A 16747-nucleotide genomic window follows, 5' to 3' on the forward strand; every position below is an offset into this window, starting at 1 on the left:
ATAGACATATATACTAATGAGCACTGCCTTTAATAATACTGGTTATATGTTTTAATACAAAGAGAATAAAGAGAGAAATATTTTTACTACTACAATTAACACCTCATTTCAACAACTGTTTATAAAATCCTCATTTTCACTGTTATACAGCAGCATGGATGTTGATATTAGACAGACTTGGGATTAATTCAGTATCTGCACACACAACAACAGGAAGTGACTTTCAGTTAGGAGAAAACGAAACTCCAGTCTTTCTCTCTCTCTCTCTCTCTCTCTCTCTCTCTCTCTCTCTCTCTCTCTCTCTCTCTCTCTCTCTCTCTCTCTCTCTCTCTCTCTCTCTCTCTCTCTCTCTCTCTCTCTCTCTCTCTCTCTCTCTCTCTCTCTCTCTCTCTCTCTCTCTCTCTCTCTCTCTCTCTCTCTCTCTCTCTCTCTCTCTCTCTCTCTCTCTCTCTCTCTCTCTCTCTCTCTCTCTCTCTCTCTCTCTCTCTCTCTCTCTCTCTCTCTCTCTCTCTCTCTCTCTCTCTCTCTCTCTCTCTCTCTTTCTGTCTCTTTTTTCCTCAGTGTGTAAAGTGCAGAAAATGGCAGAGGCCAGTATTTCAGTAGATCAGGATCAGTTCAGCTGTCCAGTGTGTCTGGATCTCCTGAAGGATCCAGTGACTACCCCGTGTGGTCACAGTTTCTGTAAGGTGTGTATTAATGACTGCTGGGATCAGGAGGATCAGAAGGGGGTCTACAGCTGTCCTCAGTGCAGACACACGTTCACTCCAAGGCCTGTTCTACACAGAAACAACATGCTGGCTGAAGTGGTGGAGAAACTGAAGAAGACTGAAGTCCGAGCTGCTTCTCCTGCTCACTGTTACGCTGGACCTGGAGATGTGGAATGTGATTTCTGTAGCGGAGGAAACACAAAGCCGTCAAGTCGTGTCTGATGTGTCTGGCCTCCTTTTGTGAAACTCATCTGAAACCTCATTATGAAGTTCCTGGTCTGAAAAAACACACATTAATCGAAGCGTCTGGAAATCTACAAGAGAAGATCTGCTCTGAGCATGATGAAGTGTTGAAGATCTACTGTCGTACCGACCAAAGCTTCATCTGTTATCTGTGTGTGACGGATGAACACAGAAGCCACGACACCGTCTCAGTTAAAGCCTACAGAACTGAACAACAGGTGAGAAATGCAGGTCTGATATATTCAGTCTGTTCATAGAAATTACATTATTCATCTAAAATCACAAAGTTTTATTCCACTTATTCAATCATTTTCTCTCAGTCTGATGAGTTTGATCAGTTCTGGCTCCTGATTTGTTGGAATGAAAATCTGGAAACTCTCCTGCTTTACTGAATGTGTTTGTTAGTAAAGAAGTGTAAAATAAAAGTCTCCGTATCAGTTCAGAGGAGTCAGTGAACAATTCAACCAACAACCATCTGAACCTCATTTTACACCTTTACAGTGTCGAATCGTTCACTTTTTAATCTGTCATTCATTTACACATTTAGCTCACAGTGCTGAACATTTAAACACCAACATCCAGTCTTTTACTCTTCAATAAGCTGCTTGTTTCTAATCCTGTCCATCGTCGTCACTCCCAATGAAAATCTCAGCATCTTCAGCTCTGCTACCTCCAGCTCCACCTCCTGTCTTTTACTCAATGCCACTGTCTCTAAACCATACAACATAGCAGGTCTCACCACAGTCTTTATCATCTCATACACCATCAACTATAATATGTATTTTATTTGTCCTCAGACTGAGCTGAAGGAGGAGCAGATGAAATTCCAGCAGAGAATCCAGGAGAAGCAGAAGAAGGTGCAGGAGCTGAAACAGGCTGTGAACATTATAAAGGTGAGCAGTGAGCAGAGACGGAGCTGCTCCTAGAAACACACACAACATGGACATCGAGTCATTTAGAGTCCCAGTAAGAGTGTGTGTGTGTGTGTGTGTGTGTGTGTGTGTGTGTGTGTGTGTGTGTGTGTGTGTGTGTGTGTGTGTGTGTGTGTGTGTGTCCTAACAGCTCAGTGCACAGACAGCAGTAGATGACAGTGAGAAGATCTTTACTGAGATGATCAGCTCCATGGAGAAAAAGCTCGGAGGTGACGGAGCTGATCAGAGATCAGGAGAAGGCTGAACTGAGTCGAGCTGAACGACTCCTGGAGCAACTGGAGCAGGAGATTTCTGATCTTCAGAGGAGAATCACTGAGCTGGAGCAGCTTTCACACACACGATCACATCCATTTCCTCCAGGAAATAAAGGTACATTACATCCACATTTCCAGGAGGAATATGAAGGTTACAGGTTCATTGGATGTTTCTTAGACTTCAAGAATCCCCATAATTTTAGATTCTAGAAAGAATCTGTTATAAGATTCTATATAAAACTTTACAATTATTGCATTCCTTCACTTCATTTTATTTCTAATTGCTGTATGCAGGTTTTAGTCTCCAGACATCAGAGTCCCAAAACCGACAGACCAAATGTTCCAGCTGATGTGTGTGAAGATTCACTCAGCATCAATGTCAATATCTCATTTGATGCAGTGAGGAAATCTCTCTGACCTGAAAAGAGACTTGAGGAATTCTGCCAGGAGGAATTGATCAAAATCCGTGAACATGGTAAGAGGATCCGTTCCTGATAAAGTGCATCATGTGATCTACACATTTCTGATCCACACACAAGCAATGATTTACACAAATGTCTTTTTATAAAATCAATCCATTTTATTTCTTTATTTACAGCTGAGAACATTCAGATTTTACTCTCAGAACCAACAAGCAGGGACGAGTTTCTGAAATGTATGTGTACAACACACACACACACACACACACACACACACACACACACACACTTTACATAAATATTCTGTGATTAATATCTGATGTTTCTGTTGTTCATGTGTTTAGATTTCTGTGATCTGACTCTGGATCCCAACACAGTAAATTATTACCTCATTCTGTCTGAGAAGAACAAAGTGGTGACACGCAGTGAGACAAAGCAGTCTCACCCGACATCGGTCTCGCCTGCAGGTGTTGAGTAAAGAGAGTGTGTGTGGACGCTGTTACTGGGAGGTGGAGTGGAGCAGTGAGAGTAATGTGTTCATATCAGTCTCATATAAAGATATCAGAAGGAAAGGATGGGGTGATGAGTGTTGGTTTGGACACAACAATCAGTCCTGGAGTCTGCAGTGTTCTTCTTCTTCTGTTTATTTCTGGCACAACAACGTTAAAACTGATCTCAAAGTTCCATCATCCTCCAGAATAGGAGTGTATGTGGATCACAGTGCAGGAACTCTGTCCTTCTACAGCGTCTCTGATACGATGAAGCTCCTCCACAGACTCCACACCACATTCACTCAGCCTCTATACGCTGGATTATGGTTTGACTTTTGTAAACCAGGATCATCTATGAGGTTTTGCAGTCCAAAAGAATAATAGTTGGTGTTTTATGGTCTGTAATTTGGAGCTGAAAGAAACATGTGCTAGGAAATAAATAAAAAGTGATTTGTTTGTATCATTGTAAAAATCAGATTTAAAAATGATAATTATGTTTTGGTAAAATATATAAATCTATTTTACACCTTAAAATGTCTATGTACGTGGTGGTGTTTAAAAAAGGATCGAGATGAACTGTATTGTAGTTCTGTCTTTTTTGCTGAATGTCCTCCCTGAGACGCCTTAAAACCTGCAGTAGAACTCACTATTCATGGTCTGGTCACTTAATTACTGAACTGGAATTGAGTTGGGGATTTGGTCAGGATTAATGGTCCGCCCGATCGTGTCAGGCTCGCCCGCTCAGTGTGGCGGCCTGCGGCCGGGTGCACATGAGTGTCAGTCCGGGACGTCTGTGAGGTTTGGTCCACCCGCTGACCTTTGTCAGGTTCTATGGCCTCGACCTCAGAGCCACCCGGCTCCTCTGTCCTGCTGCTGGTGCCAAAGGCCTCACTTTGGCAGGGTCTGGTCAGTGTGGCGTGATTGGACACTCTGATCTAGTGCGGAATGAAGACCACCACCTCGACTTCACTCTCTCACAGCTTTAAAACTTCCCTCAGTTTATAAGGAACGGATCCTCTTACCATGTTGAGGGATGTTGATGAATTCCTTCTGGCAGAATTCCTCAAGATTTTGGTAAAATTTTAGGTGTAGAAAGTGAAGTATAGGTATACAGTACATATGATCACATTTCCTTCAGGAAATAAAGGTACACTACCTCCACATTTACAGGAGGAATATAAAGCTTACAGGTTCATTGGATACTTCTTGAACTTCAAGAATTTACATAGTTTTTCATATTCTTGCATTTCAAAGAATTTCCATTCTTATTTTTAGAACTGTGATAAAATTCGACAGTAATAACTCGGATATCGTGGGTTTTTCTGGAACGATATCTGAGAATTACTGTATAATCTTCATTCAGAATCATACCCTCAGGAAGGAGAGGTGGGGGGTTGGGTGACGTCATCGTCAGTAAGGAGAACTGAATCCACATTAAAATGATGGATGACAAAAAAAAGGGCTAAACCCTCAAGAGCCCAATTCATAAAAAAGAGGAAAGAAGTAGGTGAAAATGTGCAAAAGATAAAGGTGTGTATGCTGCTCTATCACTCATCTCGTTATGAGGAGAGTGTAAGATAATGCATCTAATGAAATACGCTAATCACTGTACATCACTTAGTTACAACTTTTCTTTTGGTGTATCTACTTATCACCAACATACAGTTCAGCATCAGTTCAACAGCAAGCAGAACATTTGGAGAGGAATAAATGATGGAAGAAACTCCACATTCGAATTCACCACAAAACACGTGGCCTCATTTGCACTTTTTCTGGTAGTCGTTTTTTTTTGTAGTCGTTGAAAAGAAGGTTTTGGGCTCATGATCATTTATTAGATATCAATCAGTGTTTAACTCATTAATATCATTCATTATTAGATTGTGTGTTAAAAGTAACAGAGTTTTTTCACGTTATTGATTAAGTAAAGAGTCTTGTGATAAAAATGATAATAGGAACATTACAGCTGTAATAAATCATATTCGTATTTTGGATACTTAAGTACAATTGAAAGCAAATACTTTTGTACTTTTTCTCGAGTAACTGTTTAAAGGGACACTTGTAATTTTACTGGAGTCACATTGTACCTACAGTTTCTCTACTTTAACTTAACTACATGCTCTGTGTAATTCATGTTGTATCTGTTTGAAGCTCTATAGCAGGAGATTTTCAACTCGAACCCATGTAAAGCAGATCTTCATGAAACTGGATTTGTGCACAGGGGCATCATCATGCAGGAACACGGTTGGGTCTCCTAGTTGAAGTGAAGGGAAAACTTCATGCTAACACATCCAAAGACATGCTGTATAATTGTGTGTCTTCAATTTTGTGCAAACAGTTAAGAAGAAGAACTTATGGCAGAAAATGTCAGGTGTCATTTTTTGCAATATTAATGTGAAATTTAATTTGGAGTAATTTTTTCCTATATGTATAAATATATATATATATATATATATATATATATATATATATATATATATATATATATATATATATATATATTCTTTGGTGCTCCCATTAGGGCCACAGCAGTTCATCCGTCTCCCCCCCTGTCCTCTACATCTGCCTCTTCAAACCAACTACCTGCATGTCTTCCCTCACCACATCCATAAACCTCCTCTTGGTCTTCCTCTTTTCTCTTCCTGGTGGCTCCATTCTCAGCCTTCTCACCGATATACCCATGTCCTCCTCTGCACATGTCCAAACCATTTCAATCTCAATCTCGCCTTGTCTCCAAAACGTTCTACATGCATGGTCTCTCTAATATACTCATTTTATTTTGTCCATCGTCACTCCCAATGAAAACCTCAACATCTTCAGCTCTGCTACCTCCAGCTCCACCTCCTGTCTTTTACTCAATGCCACTGTCTCTAAACCATACAACATCTCAGGTCTCACCACAGTCCCATAAACTTTCCTTTCACTCTCACAGATACTCTTCTATCACAAATCACTCCTGCTATCACTCTTCTCCACCCACTCCACCCTGCCTGCACTCTTTCTTCACTTCTCTAACACACTCCTCTCATTCACACACATGTACTCTGTCTTACTCCTACTGACTTTCATTCCTCTTCTCTCCAGCGTGTACCTCCACCTCTCCAGGCTCTTCTCAACCTGCTCTCTACTCTACCACAAATCACAATATCATATATTGTGAAATGCATGACCTCCACTGATATAAACATGATGCTTGTTCTCCTTGATATTGTGTTTCAGAAACTGTAGTTACCTGCTTTGGCCACTAAGAGCATCATAGAGCTTTTTATATGGTCAAGGCACCAAATATGGCTTCGTGTAGAGTGGACACCTGGTGTAATTTGGTAACACAAACGCATACAGTCTGTAAATGTGTAACTGTTTATAACCCCCCCACTGAGCTTTAGTTAATGATCTACTGTTAGAGGTGTGTGTGTGTGTGTGTGTGTGAGTGATATCATCACATATCTCAAATGCAACGACTGGGTGGAACACAGGAACACAGAAGCAAGTAATGAACCTTTAAACAGATACAGATATGGGCAGCGAGGCTTATTTCGGGTGGCAGCTGCTGCCATCTTTCACCCCTAAAGCCACATCGAACCTATTTATAAACACCTACCTACAACACAAAATAGTAAGAGTCATATGACGTTCTGTCATTATGCAAACATGGTTATATTTAAGATATGTGGTCACATGACCAGATATTTCTATCAGTGAGTAAACAAAGTGCAAAAAAAAAAAATGTATGACCTTATTTGGTATATATTTTACTAGTGGAAGGCCATTAGGGTCAACAAGGCCTTCTGTTCTGGTTTAAACTCGATCAGAATCACTGATTTAAGTTGTAATATATTTTTGTCCATGAGTATGTATTCAATTATTCTTAATAGTCTTTCATAGCATTTCTCTCAAATGTGAGTAAGTTTAGGTTAAAGTTTCCAACCAATCAGATTTCAGCCATGACATCATGTGTTAATGTGGTCAAAGGAATCTGCATGAGACTTCAGTATCAGTAAAGTACATGTTGCTTGAAGCTGTTGCTTTAACAAATCAGATTTCAAGTATTCCAAAGGAAATGCGAAGAATTCCATGTTGAATTCATTTTCCAACTGTAAATTTGAATATATTCAGGATTATGGCACTGGATTATGATTCCCATCAGCCATTGCTCCCTCACAAGATTAATCATGTCCACCTCTGATGTGTCACCTTGATTAGCACTTGTATACAGTCTAACACTACAAAACACTCACTAGCTGTGAATGAACCGAAATGAAATTTAACATTGACAGAAATATCCTACACCAGAAAAAGGAAATATTATCGCAAACAGTTTGTTCATAAACATTATGTCTGTTCTGTATTACGATGCAGCTGCACCTGGGAATGGATAGCTCAGTGGTTAGAATGTTGTACTGCTCAGAAGGAACTTAGAAAAGTTTAAATCCTACCACCAATAAGCTGCCACTGCTGGGCCCTCGGGCAAGGCCCTTAACTCTCAACTGCTCAGTTGTATGAATTGCTCTGGTTAAGGCATGTACCAAATGTTGTAAATGCAAAAAGTCTGTACTGTGTTGTAAAAAGTACATTATTTTATGTTTGTTCACCATTCTGTTATAAACAAAAACTGCATGAAATATTTAAAAAAGTTTTTTTAAAAATTTATATATATATATATATATATATATATATATATATATATATATATATATATATATATATATATATATATATATATATATATATATATATATATATATATATATATATATATATATATACTAAATATATAAATTATATAATTATAAATTTATAATAAATAAAAAAATAAACTACAGTAAATCATCTTGTTAGGCGGCAGTGATGGAGGCGGAAGTGAAAGGGTTAATCCAGTGGTGCGCTTTGAGAGCGCGGCCCACATAAGTCCTGAACTGACGAGAGGCAGTCCGTAAATATAATCGAAAGGGGTGTGCAGCGAGCGCAGCTGGGCAGCAGCGTGGCTCAGCAGCGGGTGCGTGAAAGCAGTACCGGGAGGAGCGGGGTAATCCGAGATGCGCTTCGGAAAGAAAGCGCAGCCGTGAAAAAAGTAAGGAGTCCGAGAGGAGAAGGAAGCTCAAAGGCCGAGTGACGCCCTCCACGGGGTTCACAGGCGTGAGATCGCCTTCCGGGGAGCTTAGGGGCGAGATGTCGCCTGGGGTGGAGCTAGGTTGTGTGACGTCGTCTTTAGAGGGACTCGGAGGCGAGGCGTCGCCTTGGGAGAAGCTCGGGAGCAAGACGTCGCCTTGGGAGGAGCTCGCAGGCCTTATGTTGCTATCCGTATGCGGGACGTTTGACAGCCCCCGAAGGGAGGTGGATGCCTGACACATATTTATTTTATTCATTTAAAAACATTAAATAAAAATCAACAAGAATAAACAAGTAAAAAAGTAAAAAACTAATTTTTAACAAAAATAAATATACACTGGCGATCAAAATTTGAGAAAAACAATTGAAAAACAATTGAACAATTCTGAAATAATGTGATCTTCACTGCTCAGCAGTTGAAGGAGTTTTTGTCCTGTCTATACTATGTTACCAGAACACTTTTTCCACAAAATTACTAAGGCATTTCCAAAAAAAACATTATTTTGCAGAAAACACACTGATCAAAATTAGAGAACAACAATGCCTGTAGCATGGAAAAAGATTCCAACAAAATTTTCTGAAGGTTACAACAGTCAGCAATTAGTAGGAAGTGTACAGGCCTCTGCTCTGAATGACATCAGCACATCTGCGGCCACAGGACAGCACTAGTCTCTCACACTGCTCTGGTGTGATTTTGGTCCACTCTTCGTCCAGTCTCCTCCACAGTTCAGTGACTGTATTGGGTTTCTTGGCCATAACTTTGTCGCCAAGGATTTTCCAGAGGTTCTCTATTGTGTTGAGATCAGGAATCTGGGCAGACCATGTTATTAATTAAGTGTTTTCAGTTTCAAGGAACTGCTTTACCCGTTTTGCTGTGTGACATGGAGCATTGTCCTGCATGAACACTACGGGCTGATTGGGTGATGAACACAGGGAAGGAACCATCTGTTGTTGAAGAAGGTTCTGATAAACATTTGCATTCACTCTGCCATGTAGCTGTATAAGCGGCCCAACTCCTGCCTCAGAAAACAAGCTCCCTGGAGGGAGACGTCGCACCAATGAACCCTGCCGAGGTCATCACTCAGCCTCTGTGCTCAGTCAGGGACGTCGCTCCATTTCCGGTCTCCAGCCAGAGGGTCTTCCAGCCGGTAAGCCCCGTTGAGAGCTCTGCCTCGCTTACGGTAGTCACCAGGGTTGTCTCCTCACTCCAGGTCCCCGTGGGTGACGAGGTACCATTCCAGACCTACCTGGGTAACGCCGATCCATTCCAGGTCGCCGGGGTGGTAATCGCTCAGCCCCAGGTTGCCGCCAGGGACGTCATGCTTTTTTAGGTCTCCAGGGTGACCGCCTCCTGGCTCCAGACCACCGCAGGGGAAGACGCTCAGCTGGCAGTCTCCGCTGAGGGCGTGGCTCCGTTCCCGGTCTCCGCTGAGGACAGCTCTCCGCTGCGGGCGTCACCCCTGTCCGGGTCTCCGCGGTGGCCGTCTCCAAGCTCCAGGTCTCTGCCGAGGACCTCAAGCGGTCTTCAATCTCCGCCAAGGGCGTCGCTCCGCTCCAGGCCTCCAGGGGGGTCGTCTCTCCACCTCCTGTCTCCGTCGAGGGCGTCGCTCCGCTCCAGAGCTCTGTGGAGGAAGTCTCTCCGCCGAGGGCGTTTCGCTCCGCTCCAGGTCTCCAGGGGGGTCGTCTCTCCGCCTCCTGTCTCCGTGGAGGGCGTCGTTGTGCTCCAAGGCTCTGCGGAGGACGTCGCGCTGCCTCCGGTCTTCGCTGATGGCGTTGCTCTGCTCCGGGTCTCCATGGTGGACGTCTCTCTGCCGCTAGTCTGCGCCAAGGACTTTGCCCCGTTCCTGGCCACCGCGTGGGGCTGTGCTCCGTTCCGGAACCCCGCTGGGGTCGTTGTCCCATTCCGGCTCTCAGCAGTGGTGGTCGCTTCGCCTCGGGCCCTTCCCTGCTATTCCTGGCTACGTGGCGGTTCCGGCCGGGGTCCCCTTCGACCCTGGGCTGGAGGAGGGCCACTCGGAGGAGGGGCGTGCTGTGGGGTTGGGGCATCGGGGGCCGCCCCTTTGGGGGGGGGGTGGTATCAGGAATTCCATTACCACGCCCCCTTCGGCGGCTGTCAGACTTCGGCATTACCCAAAGCACCTAGCTCCTTCTCCTGTGCGTGCCCCACCCGCACAGAGCTGCTCGCAATCGGGCTTCATGGGGAACACCTGACTCCCATCTACTCGCTCATCACACCGCCAATATAAACCCCTCATTCACCCACACTCAGGGTCTGTTATTGTACGTTCATGTGTGTTTATGTAGGCTTTATGTGGTATGTTTCGTCGCGTATGCGTAATTCCGCTATGTACCTGTTGTAACCGGACTCCTCACTCTCTCCACGGCTGCGCTTCCTTTCCGAAGCGCATCCTGGACTACCCCGCTCCTTCCGGTACTGCTATATGTGTTCTCGTGCTGTGGATTACGTTCATCCGTTCCAGCCCAGTGCCACGCTCTCCCAAGCACTTTTGTGGATTGTCTATTGTCTGCTTTTCTTTTCTGTTCGGGACTTAGTGGACCGCGCTTCCGCAGCGCACCATCGGATATTCCTTGTCAACGCAGGTATTTGTGTTGGCTCTGCCTTTTTCTGCATTTGTATATAAACCTCTGTTTGCTGTTACGTCGGCTTCCGCCTCCCTTCCACGCATAACACACAGAATTTAGATTATAGATAAACCATCAATTTCCATAGCAAATGTGACCGAAATGGTGGCGACAATTTTTTTTTTTATGTACACAATTCATTTATATAATGGTAAAATTATGTTTCATATGTCTATATATTATTTTTCATGACAGTACGTGCCTGCATGTCTTCCTGGAACACAGCATCCACAGTGTGTGTGTGTGTGTGTGTGTGTGCCCATAACCACATACACAATGCCCACTGTTTACGCAACATGTTTCTCAGAAGGGAAACAAAAACCCAATCAGACCACCAACATCATGGTGATCCATCTCACCACCATCTCACTCACATTAAGGTAAAAGTCAAGTTAAGTTTATTTCTATAGCGCTTTTCACAGCAGACAAAGCAGCTTTACAGAATTTTAAGAGTTATGGTGAATGATGTGTATTTATCCCTGATGAGCAGCCGTGGTGACTGAGACAAGAAAAAACCCCTTATATGTTATGAGGAAGAAACCTTGAGAGAAACCAGACTCAAAAGGGGAACCCATCCTCATTTGGGTGACATCAAGAGTGTGATTATAGTCTTTAAATCAATACAGAACACTGGAGAGTGAGAACTAACATGAGCACTGGAGTGTAAGATTATTAGTTATGTTCTTTCTACAGTCTTTTACAGTCATTTGTGGTATAAAACTAGGAGCTACTGAGCAACACGAGATTCTCCAAGCCAGAGCCTTTAAACACTCAAGGAGGTCCAGTGTCCAAACTCCTCATGAAGTGGGATCCAATTGGCACTGGTACGTCTCTAGATGGGTCGGGATGTTTGCGTGGTCGGCATCTACTTCTTTAAAGATCTGAAAATCTCCACAAAATCTAGTGGAACATCTTCTCTACAGAATGGAGCTTATTATAAGAGCAAATTGAGACTAAATGTGGTGTGTTCACAAAGCACATACCAGTGTTATGGCCAGATGTCGATGAACCATATAGTCAAGATCCATAAGGGTGTATAAGGGTGTACATGTATGTGTTAATATATATATATATATATATATATATATATATATATATATATATATATATATATATATATATATATATATATTTTCACTGTTATACAGCAGCATGGATGTTGATATTAGACAGACTTGGGATTAATTCAGTATCTGCACACACAACAATCCACAGAAATAATACAAATGGTGCAAATACACACACACACACACACACACACACACACACACACACACACACACACACACAGCAGGAGATCCCTGGTTGTTTAGATGAATGAAGTTTGTGAGACAGTTTGCAGGGTTTATTTTGCCTCAGAAGCAACTCTGTTCATGAAATGGTTAATGTTTATGAACTCTGTCATTGAGCTCCTCCTCTTTTCTCTCTCTCACATGCACAACACCAGGAAGTGACTTTCAGTTAGGAGAAAACGAAACTCCAGTCTTTCTCTCTCTCTTTCTGTCTCTTTTTTCCTCAGTGTGTAAAGTGCAGAAAATGGCAGAGGCCAGTATTTCAGTAGATCAGGATCAGTTCAGCTGTCCAGTGTGTCTGGATCTCCTGAAGGATCCAGTGACTACCCCGTGTGGTCACAGTTTCTGTAAGGTGTGTATTAATGACTGCTGGGATCAGGAGGATCAGAAGGGGGTCTACAGCTGTCCTCAGTGCAGACACACGTTCACTCCAAGGCCTGTTCTACACAGAAACAACATGCTGGCTGAAGTGGTGGAGAAACTGAAGAAGACTGAAGTCCGAGCTGCTTCTCCTGCTCACTGTTACGCTGGACCTGGAGATGTGGAATGTGATTTCTGTAGCGGGAGGAAACACAAAGCCGTCAAGTCGTGTCTGATGTGTCTGGCCTCCTTTTGTGAAACTCATCTGAAACCTCATTATGAAGTTGCTGGTCTGAAAAACACACATTAATCGAAGCGTCTGGAAATCTACAAGAGAAGATCTGCTCTGAGCATGATAAAGTCCTGAGATCTACTGTCGTACCGACCAAAGCTTCATCTGTTATCTGTGTGTGACGGATGAACACAGAAGCCACGACACCGTCTCAGTTAAAGCCTACAGAACTGAACAACAGGTGAGAAATGCAGGTCTGATATATTCAGTCTGTTCATAGAAATTACATTATTCATCTAAAATCACAAAGTTTTATTCCACTTATTCAATCATTTTCTCTCAGTCTGATGAGTTTGATCAGTTCTGGCTCCTGATTTGTTGGAATGAAAATCTGGAAACTCTCCTGCTTTACTGAATGTGTTTGTTAGTAAAGAAGTGTAAAATAAAGTCTCCGTATCAGTTCAGAGGAGTCAGTGAACAATTCAACCAACAACCATCTGAACCTCATTTTACACCTTTACAGTGTCGAATCGTTCACTTTTTAATCTGTCGTTCATTTACACATTTAGCTCACAGTGCTGAACATTTAAACACCAACATCCAGTCTTTTACTCTTCAATAAGCTGCTTGTTTCTAATCCTGTCCATCGTCGTCACTCCCAATGAAAATCTCAGCATCTTCAGCTCTGCTACCTCCAGCTCCACCTCCTGTCTTTTACTCAATGCCACTGTCTCTAAACCATACAACATAGCAGGTCTCACCACAGTCTTTATCATCTCATACACCATCAACTATAATATGTATTTTATTTGTCCTCAGACTGAGCTGAAGGAGGAGCAGATGAAATTCCAGCAGAGAATCCAGGAGAAGCAGAAGAAGGTGCAGGAGCTGAAACAGGATGTGAACATTATAAAGGTGAGCAGTGAGCAGAGACGGAGCTGCTCCTAGAAACACACACAACATGGACATCGAGTCATTTAGAGTCCCAGTAAGAGTGTGTGTGTGTGTGTGTGTGTGTGTGTGTGTGTGTGTGTGTGTCCTAACAGCTCAGTGCACAGACAGCAGTAGATGACAGTGAGAAGATCTTTACTGAGATGATCAGCTCCATGGAGAAAAAGCGCTCGGAGGTGACGGAGCTGATCAGAGATCAGGAGAAGGCTGAACTGAGTCGAGCTGAACGACTCCTGGAGCAACTGGAGCAGGAGATTTCTGATCTTCAGAGGAGAATCACTGAGCTGGAGCAGCTTTCACACACACGATCACATCCATTTCCTCCAGGAAATAAAGGTACATTACATCCACATTTCCAGGAGGAATATGAAGGTTACAGGTTCATTGGATGTTTCTTAGACTTCAAGAATCCCCATAATTTTAGATTCTAGAAAGAATCTGTTATAAGATTCTATATAAAACTTTACAATTATTGCATTCCTTCACTTCATTTTATTTCTAATTGCTGTATGCAGGTTTTAGCCTCCAGACATCAGAGTCCCAAAACCGACAGACCAAATGTTCCAGCTGATGTGTGTGAAGATTCACTCAGCATCAATGTCAATATCTCATTTGATGCAGTGAGGAAATCTCTCTGAGCTGAAAAAGAGACTTGAGGAATTCTGCCAGGAGGAATTGATCAAAATCCCTGAACATGGTAAGAGGATCCGTTCCTGATAAAGTGCATCATGTGATCTACACATTTCTGATCCACACACAAGCAATGATTTACACAAATGTCTTTTTTTATAAAATCAATCCATTTTATTTCTTTATTTACAGCTGAGAACATTCAGATTTTACTCTCAGAACCAACAAGCAGGACGAGTTTCTGAAATGTATGTGTACAACACACACACACACACACACACACACACACACACACACACACACACACACTTTACATAAATATTCTGTGATTAATATCTGATGTTCCTGTTGTTCATGTGTTTAGATTTCTGTGATCTGACTCTGGATCCCAACACAGTAAATTATTACCTCATTCTGTCTGAGAAGAACAAAGTGGTGACACAGTGAGACAAAGCAGCCGTACTCTGATCATCCAGAGAGATTTAACTACTACTGTCAGGTGTTGAGTAAAGAGAGTGTGTGTGGACGCTGTTACTGGGAGGTGGAGTGGAGCAGTGATGGTAATGTGTTCATATCAGTCTCATATAAAGATATCAGAAGGAAAGGACGGGGTAATGAGTGTGTGTTTGGACACAACAATCAGTCCTGGAGTCTGCAGTGTTCTTCTTCTTCTGTTAATTTCTGGCACAACAACGTTAAAACTGATCTCAAAGTTCCATCATCCTCCAGAATAGGAGTGTATGTGGATCACAGTGCAGGAACTCTGTCCTTCTACAGCGTCTCTGATACGATGAAGCTCCTCCACAGACTCCACACCACATTCACTCAGCCTCTATACGCTGGATTCTGGTTGTACATGTGTAAACCAGGATCATCTATGAGGTTTTGCAGTCCAAAAGAATAATAGTTGGTGTTTTATGGTCTGTAATTTGGAGCTGAAAGAAACATGTGCTAGGAAATAAATAAAAAGTGATTTGTTTGTATCATTGTAAAAATCAGATTTAAAAATGATAATTATGTTTTGGTAAAATATATAAATCTATTTTACACCTTAAAATGTCTATGTACGTGGTGGTGTTTAAAAAAGGATCAAAACGAACTGTATTGTAGTTCTGTCTTTTTTGCTGAATGTCCTCCCTGAGACGCCTTAAAACCTGCAGTAGAACTCGCTATTCATGGTCTGATCACTTAATTACTGAACTGGAATTGAGTTGGGGATTTGGTCAGGATTAATGGTGTCCTCAATGTGGAGAAATACAGTCAGATAGCAAACATGCTGTATAGCCAATGTCATTAAGAAATTTCTTCAACGTAGAGAAGAACAAGGAGTCCTGGAAGTGATTTGGGTGGGTTTGGGCCCCACAGTGCCCTGATCTCAATGTCATAGAGTCGCCTTGGATTACATGAAGAGATACAAGGATTTGACCTCCATAGAAGATCCAAGAATGTTTGCAAGAACCTACCTGGTGAGTTCCTTCAATAACCTTGTGTAAGTGGACCTAGAAGAATTGATGCTGTTTTTGTTCATTTCCTTTTCTTTTGATTCATTGACAAAAATAAACAACTTTTTAAAGCATTCTGACTTTGCAGTATTGTCTTACGTCTACCTAAAACTTTTGCACAATGCCGTATATTTATTGTTTCTGTAAACATAAAATAAATAACCATCATCGGAATTCACAGACACCTGTAAATACAAGTACCCACAATGCAATGCGTTTGCATCCAAGTCCTTTTGGTTAAAGAGCTAAATACCTAATGCATCGCTCTAGTCATGTCAATAGTCCCTCTTATCTGATGTGCTTATCAATATTTCAAAATCTCTCCAAACTTTTAAAGCATAAAGGAAATACTTATAAAATAAGTTTCCCACAATCTCATTTATTCCCAGGTGAGATTTGACCTGATTGTACTTTAGCTGTAAAATGGGTGTTGGGTTTTTTCTGGAAGATTGAGCAATATTGATGGTGTAACAATGGTTAAAAATGTTGAAGTTTTGAGCTCATATAAAAAAGGTGTGTCACGATGTGGAGATAAAAAGATGAATGAGTTCATTAGTGCATGTAAAGTAATTGTAACTGGTTTTATCTGCGTTGTGGTTTTTTTTTTGTTCCGTGAAATAAAGGCGGACATCAGCTGTCGGGTAGTCTCCTCAATGATTTTAATCTGACAAGAGATAACACACACGTCTTTTAACAATGTGTAAACTTGCCCCTTCAGTTCTGCAACACAAATGTAATGCGCAACGTAATCAGCACGTCTCAAGTTTAACAAGTCCTCATTTAAAATAAAAATACTGGTAAACACTTGCAAAATGAAGTAATACCAAAAAGCCTGAATATAAAACAAATTTTTAAACAAAGATGAAACTCTATTTAACAGAGCTCAAAGGAAACCCACCTCTTCCATGCGGACATAACACGAAAAGGGAAGAGGAGGTGCAACAACAAGAGATTACATTTGATGCTGCAGTCAGAGAGTTAAAGG

The 16747-nt window shown here is 42.0% G+C and overlaps 2 pseudogenes; both read left to right on the plus strand.

Moving 5' to 3' along the window:
* The first annotated feature begins 512 nt into the window (after positions 1-512).
* Positions 513-15836, plus strand: LOC124401680 (annotated as a pseudogene).
* On the plus strand, positions 12242-14266 carry LOC124401436 (annotated as a pseudogene).
* Positions 15837-16747: the final 911 nt, after the last annotated feature.

Source organism: Silurus meridionalis, chromosome 18 (assembly GCF_014805685.1).
Source record: "Silurus meridionalis isolate SWU-2019-XX chromosome 18, ASM1480568v1, whole genome shotgun sequence".
Classification (NCBI taxonomy): Eukaryota; Metazoa; Chordata; class Actinopteri; order Siluriformes; family Siluridae; genus Silurus; species Silurus meridionalis.